Source organism: Polypterus senegalus, chromosome 18 (assembly GCF_016835505.1).
Source record: "Polypterus senegalus isolate Bchr_013 chromosome 18, ASM1683550v1, whole genome shotgun sequence".
Lineage (NCBI taxonomy): Eukaryota > Metazoa > Chordata > Cladistia > Polypteriformes > Polypteridae > Polypterus > Polypterus senegalus.
Genome location: NC_053171.1, coordinates 5,461,599 through 5,481,027, shown reverse-complemented (window position 1 = coordinate 5,481,027; position 19,429 = coordinate 5,461,599). Strand labels below are relative to the sequence as shown.

Genomic DNA, 19,429 nt, shown 5'->3' with positions numbered 1-19,429 from the left:
CCAACAACCGCAACACCATTTTGTACTGAAATGTTCAAATGAGAATCCAAATCCTTCCAAGAAGGCCCGGCCGGCATCCCCCAATTGAAATAAACCCCTCTCTGATTTTTTATTTTTTTATTTTTCATTACTAGGATTTATTTATTTATTTTTTTTGAATAAAGCAGCTGGATTACTGATTGGAGTGCATCATTCAAGTTAGTTATGTAGGAGAACAAAAGCGGCGTATATCTGACAGGCTGGAGCCGGAGGAAGGCACCATTGTTATTCATCTCATTGCCGCCTGCTTGTAAACGCCTTTGTCTTTTGGCTTCGAGCCAGTGAGGTCACACCGGGGCGGCGGCGGCAGCGGCGATGTCGGAGCAGGGAGGGAATTCCAAAGTTTGAGGACATGCAGAGCGAACTTGCTCGGGGCAAAATCCGCCATCCTGACTAAGACTGCCGAGCGAGGGAGATCCACGAATAATAATAATAGTAATAATAGCAAAAATAATAATCTTTACTTAGGAAGGCAGCGCATGCTACACAGTGAGAAAGGAAAGAGAAAGAAAAAGAAAAAGAAAGAAAGAAGAGCCCGGAGTGAAAAGGTAACGCGACGCGCCAGCCCTTCGGCATTGCGTGGCTCTGCTTGGCAGGTCCCGCCTCGCTCGCTGCTGCTGCCAGCCTTTGCTCGAGCTCGTCTTGTTCGTGACGAACGTATTCCTGCACACGGGAGCCTTTCACACAGCGGGCTTGTTTTTATTTGGGATATGAAATGTAATAGTTTGAAGTTTTTTTTTTTTTGTTTTTAAAGGAAGTAAATATGCATAACATGAATGAGATGTTAAGTGACATCCCGGCTGTTGTTTAACTTCCTTCTGTTCTTCATCGCATCGCTCCGCTCCGTGGTGACGAGAAGACGCCGCCGCTAAGCACTAAACCTCCGGGGGGCTCGGCGGACTTTAAAGAGGCGCCCCTCAAACTCTGAAGCGGAACTCGGCGGGATGGATAAATAAGAAAGGCAGGCTTCGAGCCCGAGATGAAGTCACTTCTTCTGGTTTGGACTCCTCGTCCTGTGGCTGATCTTTTTTTTGGAATTGTTTGAGTGTTTGTTCTGTGCAGTCGTTTATAAAACTAAAAAAAAAAAAGGAAATCTGCAAAAGTCAAAACTTAAAAATATCTGCACGCATAAACAGTTTTTAGACATCAAGTTCTTATATAGATGACGTCTATCATGAAATAAAGGAAAGTAATCGAAAAGCAGACCTGTAACCGAAGGACCTCACAGAAGATAAAGAGAACTGGAACTGAAATGTGACAAAATGCTCATTGAGTTCGTGTGTGCGTTCATATGGGCAGCAGGATGCATCAAACACACAAATACACATTTACTCGATAGAGAGGGAGTTCAGTATACTGTGTACTGTAGATGTGTCTACACTGTAGTGTACTCAGTAGCGCAATGTGTTTGTATGTACGAAAAAAAATGAGAGTTACACGCTGAACAGGAAAGAAGGTCAAAGGCACAACGTATCGCCTTCGTCAGGCGTGCTGTATCTGTACTATATACATTTATTTATAATATATCAAATAACAAATGATACTGGTAATAACATCTTTGATTTACATGTCTGTGCTCAATGTGCTATAAGCATGATGTATTTATATTGTACATATACCGTCATACAATGCACTTATATGTATACGGCATGTAAGAGTTTTCACACACATACATTGCATACTTATGCATATTAGAGAGTGTGTGTGTGTTTATACGGCATTTACATTATAGAGAAACATACAAACTCAAATTTACATATATGTACAGATAGATCGATATAGTGTATGCATATATTAGTGTCTTTATGTATATACTGTGTGTGTGTGTGAATATGTGAATATAGGTATATGTACAGGAGTATATTACTGTGATTGTTTGCATATATTGAACATTTATGCACTATACATTTATGAAATATATGTATAAATCTACATATAAATATACAGTGTGAACAAACACGTAAATTAGTGTGTATGTACATGCATGTAAATAAAACGTGATACACAAACACAAGCACACACACACATGAATATATATGTATATGTGTGTATGCATAGATATGGTAGTGTGGGTGTTTGTATACATATTTATGTACAGTAACAAGTATGATTTTAAATAGAGAGAGAGAAAAAGAGAGAGTGAGAACATATAAATATTGTACATTTACAAAGATGTGCACTAATACACATGTTCGAAGTATACAAATATAGTATGCACTCATGATGTATATATATGTACACATGCGCATATTGCTTACACATGTATGTTAATGTGTGTTTTTGCATTATATACATATATGCGCATACAAACTCAAATACAGATATACATTAGTGTATGTGTATACAGCATATATAATGCATAATGTATATATTATATAATGCACACATGTTGCATACATAGCTACATTAAATTTTATTATATTGCACTTTGAGCTGGTGCTATATAGATAAAGTCTTATTCATTGGTTGATATTAGTGTGTATATACGGTGTAGATGTGATATAGTATGTACACATATGAGTGTTTGTATATACTGTATACGCCACATATATGTCTGACATATATATGTATATTAATATACAATTACAATGTATATATTTTTTATGTTGTGTCTATATGCATGTAAATAAAACCCACACATTATATATACTGTATATATATACTCTCTCTCTCTCTCTATATATATATAAATACAGGGAGAGAGAGAGAGTAAATACTGTGTGGCTCCACGTATATAAACACTTGTTGATTATATATATATATGTGTGTGTGTGTGTATAGTATGTACATATATAAAACACACACACACACACACACACACAGTATGCCCTTATCCATATATACTGTTTCTGTCCACACACACACACACGCACCCCTGGAGAGGATGAAAGAGCGGATTGGAGAATGTCGCCCGTGTCCTGTCCCGTTAACTCCGTGCCTTTCTGTCCCCGAGTTAAGTGGCCAGCGTGTCCCTCGTCCTTTCTGTGTGTTTCTCTTTTCAGACTCGTGGCGGTGACGCTGCGCCGACTCCACTGTACCAATACGTGAATGCAAGGGACGGGAATGAGAGAAAAACACACCAAAACATGACAAATAAAATCAACTTGTCAGTTTCAAGGAATATTGGCAGTTTATCAGAACGAATAAAGATGTTGTTGACCTTCCGAAGCGCCAGTCCCTGAGACACCCCAGCTGCTGCGGTGACCCGCCGGGTGGCACACGTGACGACGCGAGGCCCCGACGCGCTTCAGACGGAAGTTCAAAGTGCAAGCAAAGCGCGTCCTGACGTCGTCGTCGTCGTCGTCTTCTTCTTCTTCTCCTTCCTTTCTCAGATTTCTTGCTCTTATTTTCAGTTTATCCAAAGTTATGGCACGTAGTGCCAAGTCGCAGATCACCGCTCGATTCGTTTAATAGGCAAGCTTGAAAGAAACAAAAACAGAGCAAGCGTCCATCGAGATACAGATCAGTGCCAACCGGGTGACATGTTTCATGACAACATCGCATTGAGATCGCACGGAGGACATTTGAACCTCCTCTTTTGGATGAGTTGCAGGGGATTCCGCTTAAAGAGACGCCCGTGATGTTGGAAGTGTACAGATGGTGGGCTGAAGGGTCGCATTGCGATGTACGCATGCACGCCTCCTGATGTGGCCGTCTCTCTCGTCACGGACGCCGTTATCTTGTGTGTGTGTGTGTGTGTGTTGTGAACGCTTTGTTTATCGCACTGCTTATTTTCTAGAATTTGAACAAACAAAGAGTTAAGACAACACAGTGTCAGGAAAATATGACAATTGTTTCTGCTAATGCACTGCTAGAGAGCAACACTTAATACTATTTATAGGCTGGCGAAGCTCATTAATTTTAATTAAAAAAGAACGTTTTACTCACAAAGCAGTGTAAATCCAATGTCTTTTGACAAATGGCCACTCAGAATTTAGAAACAACAGCATCTGTGCCTGGGCCTGTGCAGTCAGTGTCAGCAACAGACGGGTAAAAAAATGGCGCAATGTCCATCACACTTTATGTAAAAAAGAAATGAGATTAATTGCTCCGACTCGTGGCGACATCCTGCATTCACTTTAATGTGATAAAAGATGGTCCTTATCTGCCTTTCGGCAGGGAGGTTAGAGCTAATGATCTGAGAGATGCGCGTTCTCTAAATGCTCTCAAGTCATCTGTTAGCCGTGTCGACATATTGGGTGACTGACTACATTAATACAAATTTAATTTGTGAGAGGAATCTGTGAGCTGAATAATCAAATCACACCAAGTAGCCAGCGCGGGCGCCGCTCAGCAAAAACAATAAAAAAAAAAGTGGAGGGTTTGGGGGTCTGTTCAGGGAGCTACTCCCTGTAGTGTGACCCTAAAACGCGACATCTCAAGTGACGTCAACGACAAGCTCACGTACTGCGAGGTGGGTGGACAAGCGGGGCGGCGGACCCCTAGGCAGCCCCCTCAGTGTGAGCACGTGCGGAATAACGTGTGCGTGTGGATACAGTAGACACCTATGTGAGCGTGTATGGCGTGTACCTGAGAGAGAGAGAGAGAGTGTGTGTGTGTGTGTGTGTGTGTGTGTACAGATAGAGAGAGAGAGAGAGAGAAAGAGAGAGAGAGAGAGAGCGAGAGAGAGAGAGAGAGAGAGCGAGCGGTTTTTGGAGAAATTAAGTGGATGGGATTGATGAGCTTTGCTCGGCTGACTGACCTCATCAACAAGTCTGTTTAAGTTTGTGTGTTCAAAACAATTCAATTTAGTTTTTCATAACGCTTTTCACTGAGTGCAGACACAGAAAGCTGTGATAAGTCTCAGGTAAAATGCAAGAATTCATTTTACAGGTTAACTAAATACACACTTCGAACACGTAAAGACACGGACTTGTTAAAACACACAGAAAACAAAGTATAGCAACTGATTAGCATAAAAACAGAAATGGAAAAGAACAATAGCTGTCTGTTAATTACTGCTAAACTGTGGCCAGTTGAAATATATATGATACATATGTGTATGTGTGTATACAGCCACTGACACACTCAGATATGTCATTTATATTTCAGCTGGCCACAGTTTAACAATCTGTCTATCTATCTATCTATCTATCTATCTATCTATCTATCTATCTATTATATAGCGCCTTTCACATCTATCTATCTATCTATCTATCTATCTATCTATCTATCTATCTATCTATCTATCTATCTATCTATCTATCTATCTATCTATTATATAGTGCCTTTCATCTATCTATCTATCTATCTATCTATCTATCTATCTATCTATCTATCTATCTACACCCTTACTCACTATATGCATATATATATATATAAACTGAGAATATTATTTGTACATGTGTAGTTACACAGATGGATATGTCGTTTATATATTTATATATTTTGCAAAATACTCATAATAGAATAAATATGCAATAATTTACAGTGGAATGTGTATTTGCATTGTGCATGTGTTTATAAATTGAAATAAATACACTTTAGATGGTCACTCATTTTTATGTTCTTTTATATATACTGTACATATACATGTACAGTATATGTGTATATTTATATAATATGTGTATACCTGTGCAAGATTAACAAGATTAGAAAATGGAATAGTCTATTTGTGTGTGTGTGTGTATATATATATATATATATATATATATATATATATATAAATATAAATAAATGTGTGTGTATGTGTCTAAGTATACGTGTACTTGTGTGTAAGCCTGTGTATATATTTACAGTATATCCAGTTATATGTGTACATATTCACTATGTTTATATGCATACTGTAATATATATATATGTGTGTGCCCTGTAGTGGGCTGGCACCCTGCCCGGGGTTTGTTTCCTGCCTTGCCCCCTGTGTTGGCTGGGATTGGCTCCAGCAGACCCCCGTGACCCTGTAGTTAGGATATAGTGGGTTGGATAATGGATGGATGGACGGAAAATAATAATAACACATTACATTTATATAGCGCCTTTCCCATGCTCAAACTAAATTAAATTTGCTTAAATGAGTTGTCACGCCTGCGGTGGGTTGGCATCCTGCCCGGGATTGGTTCCTGCCTTGCGCCCTGTGTTGGCTGGGATTGGCTCCAGCAGACCCCCGTGACCCTGTAGTTAGGATATAACGGATTGGATAATGGATGGATGTATGTTTGTGTGTGTGTATATATATATATACAGTATATATTATATATAAAAGTATGACTTCACTTATGTGAATGTTGTATGTCTGTATATTTGTTTCAGTTATTAAATGAGCAGTATATGTACACGTGTGTGCCTGTCTTCTATGTGTGTGTATATTTATATATAGTACTTTATTTATGTGTTTATATGTAATGTATATATACACAACAGTAATTTGTATGCATATATCAGCAGTTAAAGCGTGTTGACACTTCTTCTAATAACAATAGGATATTCAGGTGCAGAAGATGTTAATTTGCTTCTAACGATTCACAATTTCCAAGTGCCCCCCACTCAGTTGACTGTGATAATTAAGAGAAATTCTCATAAACATCTGAGTTTAAAAAAATGGAAATGTTTTCGCTGTAAAGTAACTTAAGGTTCAAATCACCGCCCTGTATTGTCTATGAACACCAAAGGATTTTTAAAGCGACGGATGTCTCGGGTTCTCCGGCATTGGCTTATGTCGGCTGAGGAACGTTTCGTCCGTGTCGTGACTTCTCTTCTCTTCTGTGACTCTTTTAGTTTGGTCGCCTTGTTCCGGGCCGCCCCTGTCCTTTGTTCTCCCTCCCGTGTTTCTCCCGTCATGTTTAATTGATGATAACATGCAGTTGCTTTCTTGTAATTTCAACAAAAAACCCGAGTGAAACAGAAACAAAGATTTAACAGGCCTCTGACATGAGGGTGTCCATTGTTTGTAATCAATTATGTTTTTTCACATCTGAAGTTTTATACGCTGATGTAATTTGCTTTCCTTTTTTTTTTTGTGGTGGGAGTCTAAGTTGCCCTCACAGCTCCTTCCCTTTCCAGCCCCCGCCTCTCCGGACCCTTTCTGCTCTTTGATGTCCCGTCCCCCTCCGTTCGGGTCGCCAGTTTTTTTTTTTTTTGCGACGTCCGTTTTCGTAAAAGGAGGACGTGGCTGCGCTCTGCGCTACGGGGGTTCCTGCGTGCGTTGCAGTTAAAATCCGCGAGTCCTTGGGGGTCTCTCCTCGATTTGTGTCGTTTTCTAAGCGCACGTCTCATCTTTTAAGTGGAGAATTCGTTAGTGTCCTGCCGAGAGAGAATTACCTCCTCATTAGGGCCTTTGGGCTCCACATTTGCATTCGTAAACGCTGAAGGGCAGTTTAAACCATGCGGGAGGGAGAGCGGGGGCGGCCTACACAGTGCGATCTCAGCATCTCCATCCCCGATTTCGCTTTCCCTTTCCATTTTGAACAACTGCCTCATATTGACAGCCCCATTGCATCACAGTTCACACTTTTTTTCCCTTCCTTTTCTTGGTAGACTGACGCTTGGTTAAAATTCAGAAATGTATAGCAAGTGAAGCAGACCACCAGACAGACGTTTTGCACAAATGTGTTGAGAGCTACCAAGAGAAAAATGAAATCCAAAATATAACTTTATAGAGTAAAGATTTGAAATAACACGCTACAAAGAAAATATCAGGCTTATACACGTGTCATTTTAAATGTGTGGAAGTCATCAAGTCCCTCGTGTCCGCGTTGTGACCAGAAGTCAAAGCAGGACAAAAAGCAGAAAGGAGCTGGGAGGCAACACTGCCGCCTAGTGGACATTAATGGCGCTGCACCCTGACTACTGCGCATCTGCCTTCCTTCATTCGTTCTGATGCTCGTGTTCAATAAAGAGCACAACACCATCGCTCACCCAAAAGGGGGGCTGCTATAAAAGCTTAAAGACTCAGCCAAAGCCATACTGCGATACAGTAGAAGGATAAGGCCCATCTCACCGTTTCATCCACTCTGCTCAGATGTCCACAATTTTCTCTTGTCACCGCTCGCACTCAGCAGGAGCTACAAGCACTCGTGACGTCTGCAAGGAGTTTGGCCTCACCATCAACCCGAAGAAGACGCAGGTGGTGGGCCAAGATGTCGACGCCAACCCTTACATCTAGTAGACCGACTACGGGCATAGAAGTCGTTGGTGAATTTGCTTACCTGGACTCAAAAATCTCTCGAGAGCGAGATCATCAAGCACGTCAGGAAGGGAGGCTGACTAGCGTTGTGGCTCAAAGAAGACACACGGAGTCTCAGGAAGGCAGCAGAATTTGAGCTTTATTGCGTGATGCATACATGGACTCAAATCGAGTGAAATGAGCGCCCAAGGGTGGGCATACCATGTTTTCATTACGGTTCTTGCACTCATCCTCGTCTGACTCCCAATCACCTTGTAGCCTTGGACCTGCCTTCAATTAGGTCCATCAATATTTCACAGCCTAATGAGAACCAGTGCTTTGTCCTGCTCATCACGCCCCCTTGGCAGGTCTTCACCATTACCTAATGTGGTGGTTCTCAAACTGTGGGGCGCGCCCCTGAAGCTGTACATCGTCGAATAAATGAACAAGACATCAAAATTAATTTTTTACGTTTTTATTTCAAACTTAAATTTGCAGGCATATAATCACAACGAATGCATTATAACTCAAATTAAAATCAAACATTTCAAAGGCATGGATCTAATGACTAATATGTGCCAGCTTTACAGTACACAGCCTGTCCAGGTTTGGTTTGATATTCGAGATATCGAGACACTCGGAGCTCCTTTTCAATTTGAAGTTTGTTTCTATGACGAGTGGCGTTGCTGCTGCTGCCTTTCTAGTCGCGTATTTTCAATCCAGAAAGTTCGAGACGTGTCGGTATCTGTCGTGAACATTCGGGTAACAGTAGATCAGGTGATAATGCGGCACGACTGCACCACATTGGCAGCGTAGCCAATATTGCCAAATTGAGTTCAATAATTGACTGCCTATTGGGTTATTCTCATGATACAACTAACAGCGGTTTAATATTTGTCAGACCAAAATACGTTCATCTCACGCAGACTGACTTCATCGGTGTCCTCGTTTACGAGATTTTTAAAAATGAAAACATATTTAATCGTTTCTTTACATAAAAAATAATAAAATAAGAATAAATAATGTAATCTTTGTTTTTGGGATTAGAATTACTACCAAAAACCACAAGAGGCATTTTAACAGTTATTAAAACACTTAAAAAAAAAAAAATTGCAAATATTTCATCAAAGTTAGCCGAACACACGCAAATCTTATGGATGTAAAAACGATAGGATACCGCGACACCGCACGAGTATTAGATGTATCAGGGGTTATTCTCATCTATATTATATTATGCAGGGGGCGCAGAATTATTCCTGGTATAAAAGGGGGGGGTGGGGGGGGCACGCGAAATACAAAAGTTTGAGAACCGCCGACCAAATGCCCATCACCTGACTGAAACTTTCCAGCATTACATACTCCATTACGTAGGCCAGTAAGCTTAACGTGCGTCACAGGATAATTCATGGAAGGAATTATAAAGGAGAAGATTGAGCAGAACATGGCAAGGACAGGAGTTATTAGGAAGAGTCAGCGTGGGCTCAGAAGAGGGAGGTCGTGCTTTACTAACAGGCTGGAATTCTATGAGGAAGGATACGACCAGAGTGGAGCAGATGATGTGGACTTTCAGAGAACATTTGATGAGAGGGTGGGCATCAAACTGAAAGTTCAGGGTGTAGGTGGGTGCAGAATGGGCCCAGGCAGAGGAGGCAGAGGGTGATGGTGCGAGGAACCTCATCAGAATTGGCCGATGTTAAGAGTGGTGACCAGCAGGGGGCAGTGCTAGGGCGCTGCTATTTTTAATATATATATAAATGATTTAGATAGGAATATAAGTAACAAGCTGGTGAAGTTTGCAGATGATACCAAGATAGGTGGATTAGCAGATAATCTGGAATCCGTTACATCATCACAAAAGGACTTGGACAGCAGACAGGTTTGGGCAGATTTGTGGAAGATGAAATCTAATGTCAGTAAGTGTAAAGAATTACACATAGGAAGTCAAAATGTGAGGTTCAGAAAATTGAGAGTCCACTTTATGAGAAGGATTTAGGAGTCGTAGTGGACTCTAAGCCATAAAGAAGGCTAAGAGAATGTCAGGTTATATAGCGCCTTGACGTGTAGAGTACAAGTCACTGGAGGTTCTGCTCAAGTCTTTATAACACACTGGTGAGGCCTCATCTGGAGTCCTGGGTGTAGTTTGGGTCTCCATAAAGACACAGCAGCACCAGAAAAGGCCCAGAGATGAGCAACTGGGCTGATTCAGGGCTACAGGGGATGAGCGATGAGTGAAGATTAAAAGAGCTGAGCCTTTATAGTGATGAAGAGGAGACCTGACTGAAGAGTTTAAAATGATGAAGGGAGTTAGTCCAGTGGATCGAGACGGTGACTTTAAAATGAGAATAAATTGAAAGTGCACCTCATGAGAAGGATTTAGAAGTCATAGTGGACTCTAAGCTATCGACTTCCAGACAAGCCATTAAGAAGGCTAACAGAATGTCAGGTTATATAGCGCCTTGGCGTGTGGAGTACAAGTCACTGGAGGTTCTGCTCAAGCTTTATAACACACTGGTGAGGCCTCATCTGGAGTCCTTTGTGCAGTTTGGGTCTCCATAAGGACATAACAGCACAAGAGAAGGTCCAGAGAGGAGCGACTAGGCTGATTCAGGGCTACAGGGGATGAGTTATGAGTGAAGATTAAAAGAGCTGAGCCGAAAAGGAGACCTGACTGAAGTGTTTAAAATGATGAAGGGAGTTAGTCCAGTGGATCAAGACGGTGACTTTAAAATGAGTTCATTAAGAACACACAGGGGGGACACAGTTGGAGGCTTGTGAAGGGTAAATTTCACACAAACATTAGGAAGTTTATCTTCCTATAGACACTTGGAATAAGCAGCCAAGTAGTGTGGTGGACAGTAAGACTTTAGAGACATTCAGAACTCGACTTGGCGTTTCTTTGGAAGAAATAAGTGGACAGGACTGGCGAGCTTTGTTGGGCTGAATGGCCTGTCCTCCTCTCGATTGTTCTAATGCGCTCCTTACCCTGTGCAGGTGTCTGTCACCTGTTTATCAATCGATTCCCTCCAGCAAGTCCAAATCAGGCGGACCCGATCAAATAAATGGTTTCTTATTATACAGAACATCCCTCAAGGCATCTCTAAGACTCTTACACACAGGAAATCAAAATGTGAGGTGTGAATACACAATGGGAGGTCTGAACATCGAGAGTCCGTCCACCTCATGAGAAGGATTGAGGAGTCCTGGTGGACTCTAAGCTATCGTGTTCAGAAGCCATTGAGAAGGCCACAAGAATATCAGGCTATGACAAGACTATGGCGCTGTTTCTTGTAGACCACACGTTCCTTGGCTTGTCTTCACCTGTCCAGGCAGGCAGACGGGCAGACGGGGAGGCAGAGGCCCAGCATAAACGACAGCGGCGCCTTTCATTGAACAAGCTCGTCTTTCTAAGAACGGTGAACTTAACGTAACGCTTTTGCACATGAAGAACTTGAACGTGAGTGAGCTCAGTTTGAGGTGACATTCTGGATCTATTTTAGGTCCTGATTAAACGTTTTGCCTTACCCTGTCATGTCGGGGTGGAGCCGAATCTGAATACGGTATTGGGATAAGCACAGATAGTGGATTATTACGAATATTTATTTCGTATGAATGTTTTGCCATTTATTTGTATTGGGAAACAATCAAATCAAATCGTCCCTGTCTGCGTCTGCCTGCTTGTGCTGAAGCTGCACCCCCGCCGACACGAGCACGCGGTGACGCGCCACTTTCGCTTTTAGGAAAATGTTGGACTTCGCGAGGCCACTTTATATTTTTCCCCTTTGGACGTGCGATATGTGACGCAAATTTTGACGGGCAGCGTAATAAGTTAGTTCACCTACACGCTGGCTCCACAGTCACCATTTGTGTCACATGGTCGGAAACAGAGTGGTCATTTATATGTATCTATTGAGTTTCTTTTCTGAGGATATTAGCATATATGTTTCTACGTGTTAACTCAATGAAGCGTATCTCTCTATGATATAAACAAAATTCTGCGATGAGACGAGACTTTTTGGAAGATTTTTTCAAGTCCCGTGAGACTTTGGCCATGAGATTTTTTCAAGTCCTGTCACGCCCACGGTCCTCTCACCTCTCATTGGTGTGAATGCTTTTAACAGACACATACATTTCCTGCGCTCTCACCTCTTATACATTTTAATGTTTCCCTCACTTTAAGTTCACAATTAAAGAAGACGTATTATGTCCAAATCCATCCATCCGTTATCCCACCCTAACTACAGGGTCACAGGGGGTCTGCTGGAGCCAATCCCAATCAACACAGGGCGCAAGGCAGGAAACAAGTCCTGGGCAGGGCACACGCACACAGACACCAGGCACAATTTAGGATCGCCAATCCACCTAACCTGCATGTCTTTGGATGGTGGGAGGAAACCCACGCAGACACGGGGAGAACATGCAAACTCCACGCAGGGAGGACCCGGGAAGTGAACCCAGGTCTCCTAACTGCAAGGCCACTGCGCCACTGTGCCGCCTGTCCAAATCTTATTGAAGAATTTCATCCCAAAGGGATGCGCCATCTGTTGGAATGACTGAGACATAGCAACCAGGTGGACACATAAATGCACAAATACACATGACACTTTACCTTTTCTATAAGTTGCGTTTTATTACTACGAAGTACAAGTAGTCCCCAGGTTATGGACATCCGACCTATGACTTACGAACGGGCCGCAGCTGCGACGCATGCGCCTCAGTAACTGCCGCTCCATCATCTTTGGCCTGGGGATGCTGCAAGTGGTGGCTGGACGAAGGCTGGAGGGGGCGATTTTGCTGCCCACGCAGTGTAATGTCCCTCGGGTGGCTGCCCTGTTCGTTCTCGGTGGGCGGCTGGTGATGCTGCAAGCGGTGACCCAGCCATTGAGGGTGAATGGAGTGGCGGAGGGTAGCATTGTAGTGTGCATCAGATGGCTGCCTATTGAATGGGCGCGACTCACTACCCGCCTTTGGCCGCACCGTGTTCGTTCTTGGTGGGCGGACGCTGCAGGCAGCATACTGTACTGGAGGTGACTGTGAGGTGGGCTGGTGATGAATCCCCCCCTCGCCGCCCCCATTCATTCACAATTGCAAGCCTGCTCGTATTGTTACGCACATAGCGGGAAGTTGTCTCTCATCAGTACATCAGACGTGTTGATGACGGGTGCCTTCCTGCTGTGATCACGTGGACAGTGCTGTGCAGAAGAGCTCATCTTAAACTTTTGTCTTCACCCTTCAAGAATTTCTCTGAAACACAAATCTGATGCAAGTGCTGGTGATACAGTAAAGAAGAGAAAAACCATCACCATTGAAAATAAAGTAGAAATAATAAAAAGGCCAGAGAGACGTGAAACTCCATCGTTCATTGGCAGAGCACTTGGTTACAGTCGGTCAAGAATAGCATTTATTCAAATAATGGACCTGTGCTGACTTACATACAAATTCAACTTAAGTACAAACCTACAGTCCCTATCTCATACGTAACCCAGGGACTGCCTGTACTTTCCAACAGATGGTGCACAAACAGTTCTGCTACAGGTGCCCAGTCCATCACTTTGAAACAATCTGAATCTTCAGGTCAAATTACACTTCATAATTTTAGGATTTGGGAGAAGACCAGAGTGGTGCCTCATACAGTAACTGTAGAATAAGAGGAGTATGTCAGACGAAGAACAAAAGTTTAAGAACAAAACTTAAAAGAAGTGGTGTGGCAGGCAGGCGGCCTTCTGCTGTTATGCACCTCAAATCTGGAATAGCCTGCCAATAGGAATTCACCAGGCTGATACAGTAGAGCACTTTAAAACACTGCTGAGAGCACATTACTGTAACATGGCCTTTTTATAACTTCACTTTAATTTTAATTTAACTTAATCCTGATACTCTATATGTTCGATTCTTCATAATAACTCTTCATGGTGGCTCTAAAATCCGTACTGACCCCTACTCTCTTTTCTGTTTCTTTTTCCGGTTTCTTTGTGGTGGTGGCCTGCGCCACCTCCACCTACTCAAAGCTTCATGATGCTCCAACAATGATGGACGGATTAAAAGGCAGAAGTCTACGTGACCATCATCATCATCATCATCAAGCCCTTCCGTGAGAATCCTAAATCCAAAGAGGACTGTTTCATTTATGTTAGGTAGAATGCCCAGAGGGGACTGGGCGGTCTCGTGGTCTGGAATCCCTACAGATTTTATTTTTTTCTCCAGCCGTCTGGAGTTTTTTTGTTTTTTCTGTCCCCCCTGGCCATTGAACCTTACTCTTATTCTATGTTAATGTTGATTTATTTTGTTTTATAATTGTGTCTTTCATTTTTCTATTCTTTAATATGTAAAGCACTTTGAGCTACTGTGTGTATGAAAATGTGCTATAGAAATAAATGTTGTGGTTGTTGTTTGTGTTTCGTTATCATTTACAGTAATCATTCATTGTGTGAAAGACGTCGTGGGAGAGTGGATAGTAATGTTTGTTCAACTCACAGTACGTCACACACTCAAGGTTTGTATTTACTGTGTAATTTTGTAAGTGGGTGGTACGCGTGTTGGCTCTCCTTCTCCCTCTTTCAGCGTGTGTGTGTGTGTGTTAGCCAACATTGTTGAACGTATTTGTGGATTTTCACCTTCACCCCTAACCTCTGTGACTCCGAGGGCCGACTGTGTATCGTGTCAAGTGAAATATGTTATTTTATTTGCTCCTCTTCCTCATTCCCCACTCTGCAGTACACAATCCAATCCAATACTTTCCTTTGTCTTCCTCCATCTGCCTCTCACACCCCAGGCAAAGTGTGTGTATGTGTTGATGGGAGCGGGTTCTCATTTAAACCTGACCAGACGCCCCAACCATTGTTTCCAGGATGCACTTCTGGGTCAGGTGGACCCACCCTGGAATAGGGCTATTTGTGTCCCACTAACACCCCCTGGTGGACCCCACAGTACCAAACAGGGCCCCAACTCCATCCATAGGAGGGGCTTGCCACCTAGCATATGGGGGTGTGGGTGCAACCTGTGCATGGGAGGCACCCTCCCACTGTGGCACATTTCTTCTGACCTACCAACTTGCTGACCATGTGGGTGAGGATGCCCCTCCATTGAGGTTGTCTGCCCATTACGCTGTGATGTCAGTCACCGTGCCCCTCCATGCCTCCTTTACTGACCATTCAACAACAACAACATTTATTTCTAGAGCACGTTTTCATACAAATGACGGAGCTCAAAGTGCTTTACAAGATGAAGAAAGAAAAAGAAAAAAATATAACAATAAGATTAGGCAACACTAAGTAACAAAGAATAAAGTGTTTCCGTGGCAACTGGGCGACAGTCAACTAAGCAAAAGGACAACTCAGCGAAAAGACAAGTCGGCGAAAAGAAAAGTCGGCGAAAAGACAAGTCGGCGAAAGACAAGTCGGTGAAAGACAACTCAGCGAAAAGTCAAGTTGGCGAAAGACAACTCGGCGTAAAGACAAATCAGCGAAAGACAACCTGGCGAAAAGATAACTTGGCGAAAGACTACTTGGTGAAATACAACTCAGCGACATCCTTTACCAGTTAGGTAATAGTTAGGTTCAAAGAGATTTTTCTAATTATATTTAAATGACAACGTGATTTAAAATGTTGAAAATAGAGACACTTAAGAATGGCTGGCGTGAATAATGGAGAGCTTCTACTGTCACTAACAGGGCTGTAAGTGGCAGTAAGAGGAGCTTGGATTTGCCCAGTTGTGCCACAGGTTTATTTTTGAGGTCATTCACATCTGAACTGAGCGGGTCCAGCTTGGAGTGTCCAGGAATGGGACGCGCTGATAGACTTGTCTGATGTCACCAGCCTGCAGATTGGTTCATCATTAAGATGTTGGTAATGCAGGGAGTCATTTCTGTTGCTCAAAGCAGCCAGGATGATGCAGCTTACCTCCCTGGGCAGTGATGTGGTAATCACTGGATCACACATTGAGTTTTAATTGTATTGTGCAGGGGCAGATCTGCCATCAGGGCATTCTAGACATGCATAGGGCCGACTGGATATTGTGTCAAGTGATATACGTTATTTTATTTTCCAAGTTCCAAGTTTGTCCTTCACTCTGCAGTACACAATCCAATGACGGCAAGGGGCCGTCACCAACCACACCCCACGTGCTGAAACAATCGATTCTCCCGTGTACCAGAATGACCAAAGGGCCCCCCACCCCATCCCAACATCATCTGATGAAATGATGTGGTTAAGGAGTGAAGTCACCCCGTCTGTGACGGGGTCTTTATCGGGCTTTGGCACTTTGCACATTCACTTAACTCTCTAGTTCCCCACTGAAACCTGCCCAGCATTAAAATAGCATCTCAAATAAGAAGTGTGATCCAGTCCTCTGTAGACCCTAAAGTGTCACGGTACGTCAATCCGCCAGGGCTCACCATGACATGTAACATTTCTCATTGTATAGTCAGGCCAGGTGGGATGAGTGGTCCATGGCGTAGTGCGGCTTTTGAAATAAATAATCGAGTCCCGGGAGTGGGCAGGCTCAGGATGGGTACAGGGGTGTGCATGACGGCGCCACTCCGGGGTTGGTTGAGGCACTTGGTTGATCGCACACTCGAGTGCCAAAGTGAGCGGATTGTTCAGGTGGCGCATTCACACCTCGGGAGTGGGTGGAGGGTCACATCTGCACCCCAATCAGGCCGTTTAAAGGAGCAGAGAGGGAGGAGAACGGGACAAGGGAGAGAAAGACAGAAACATTGAAAAGGAAAGAAAGAAAGAAAGAAAGAAAGAAAGAAAGAAAGAAAGAAAGAACGAGTGAGAAAGTGAGAGGCAGGATCAGGAGGGCCAATGCTTAAGAGGAATGGAGGCAGGTGGTCTGGCGTGAGTCTCAGGGAGAGGCACCTGGGGTTGAGGCCTATGGAGCGATGCCGGGGTGTAGGAGCGGTCCGTCATGTCTCCCTCAGATGCCAGCGGACTGGTGGTGGTAGATGTGCATGTGCAGCTCAGCGTGGCACCTCATGGAAGCCAAAGGACCGCGGGGACCCGAGGCAGGTATGTATGGCTGATGGCACCTGGCGGCATCCTCTGGCTACAAGGGCCGGGTCGGAGAAACGGAAGGTGACGCCAGATTGTAGAAGGAGGCATTGAGGCTCATATTCAGAAAAAATAAACTTCCTCGTTTATTGGATTTATTGATTAGGACTTTTTTTGACCTCCACCTATTTATCACTGCTTTTATGGATTAATAATTTATTGAAAGTTGATGCCCTGCACTTTGTGAAGGCCGTTCGTGTTGCGATTCGTAATCAAAGCACTGACACTTTTTGCGCCCACCCCTTGCTGCGTGTGTGTGTGCGTCCGGATCATCCTGGCCATTTCGGGTTGAAGACAGAGGAGCGTGGAGCCGACCCGGACCACCACACCAGGTCTGAATACTTTCCCCTTGAGATTTAATCCTCACTCCGGATCGCCACCTTTTCCCTTCTCGGAGGGCTGGTCCTCCAATGGAGCCCCTCAGGCGGCGGTGTCCGCATTGCAAACAGCTTGAATATTTATTGAAACTCCCCCCTTTTACGTTCCGCTGACATTCTCAGGTGTCGCAGACGTAGGTGGCCCTCAGGTCCTCAACGCTCTCCCCGTGACATCTCTCAGGTTCGCAGTTTGTCCGAAAGACCGTTGAGAGGAGCCGACCACACGGCAGGAGCATCTCTTCAATTTAATTTAAAAAGCCATTCCTAAATGGATTGAGGCCAGATCTGACCTTTAATAATTAATAACAATAAAAACATTCAAAAAAAAAAAAAAACTAAAAGAAAGAGAGAGCTTCTGTCACGTGACGCGCCACCCAGGAGTACCTGAGGCTGCCTGGTTGGCACGGTCAGGAATGAACACGTCAGCCTGGCGTTGTGACGCTCATTTGACGCACCTTCAGAAAACACGGCGTGGTCCGTCGGGCTTCAGAATCGCCCGACCGACTTGAATTGCGTAACGTTACTCTCGTGGATGCGCTGATGCGTGTGGGCTGACACGCTTGTTGCCTTTGACTGCTCCAGTTCTCCTGGAGAGATGAAGTAGGTCAAGAGCGCGTCGGCTCTCAGGTCACCAGCTGTGTGAGTTTAAGGACAGCTGCCTGCTGGTGAAGTCAGAATTAAGGTAACTGGCGCAGATTTGTATTTCTGTACCTCTGTGAGGGGAACCCGTGGAGCTCACGTGACTGGCAAGGGGGCGCTGTGGAGCAACACCCCAAATCCCCCGGACACAACTACTCAACACAGTCCTGGGATCAAATACAAGATCTTCTTCATTGTATTTACTTCCACCGTTCTCCCAGTTCTCGTTATAATAATACAAATATGAAAACAACCGTTTTATCGCCTTCCATAGCTTCCCGGAAGCCTCGTCCGCACTCTAACGGCCTCGGCTTCTTGATCCCAGACCCGGAGTACTTGAGTTGACACAGCGTTGCACCCTGGGGAAAAGGGGATTCATCAGAGACAATGACTTGACCCCAGCAGTCCAATCCCAGAATATCAGTCTGTCCCTGGTGTTTTTCTTGGCTTCTTTGCTGCCCTTCTTGACACCCAACAGGCCATCCTCCAAAAGTCTTCACCTCACTCACACCCGCCTGCTGCCATTCCTGAGGAAACTCTGCACTGGTGGTGCCCCCCCGATCCTGAGCCATAAATAAAGAATGGGACCAAAACATCCTCTGAGAGCAACTTCTCCCAACCATCCAACAACAGTTTAGTGAAAATCAAGCACATCGAGGATCAAACCAGAGTGTCTTATTGGTAGACATTTCATTGATTAAGTACCAACTCCTACCTGTGCAGTGTGCTGTTCAAAAACGGATACCTCTGGAAAGAAAACACGCGATTATTGTCCCGACTGTAAGGTTGGGTTGTATCTTTCACCACATTTTCCACACAAAGGACTCATTTTGAGATTATATACTGCTTTGGCATCATTAGTAGCAGTATTATTACTGTTATATTGTTCATTTCATATTATTATTTGTATTCGTCATTACTATTATTATTTGTGTCATTATTGTACTTTTGAGATTTAATAAAAATGTAAATTTTCATGCCAAAAAAAAATGCAAAGCTTTTTACGTGTTTTTCTGGAATAACATGCAATGCTAAGGAGGTTAATGTGCAGCAGTATTCCCTTTTGTTACATTTAACAATACTTGTGTGGCATTTCTTTTAATATCTTTATGTTAAGTGTGTTTTGTGGGTGGTGCCCCAAGAGGCGGGTCCACCTGTCGATCACATGTTGAGTCCTTCAGAGGCTCATGGGATATGCAGTCCCTTGCGGTTCATTAAATGCACA

General features: G+C 43.6%; 1 long non-coding RNA gene across 1 annotated transcript; it reads left to right on the top strand.

Annotated features, from left to right (window-relative positions):
- The first annotated feature begins 292 nt into the window (after positions 1 to 292).
- LOC120518856 lies at positions 293 to 1,580 on the top strand. Its single transcript, XR_005631313.1, has 2 exons — positions 293 to 587; positions 794 to 1,580. It is a non-coding gene; the product is annotated as an uncharacterized LOC120518856 (long non-coding RNA).
- The last annotated feature ends 17,849 nt before the right edge of the window (positions 1,581 to 19,429 follow it).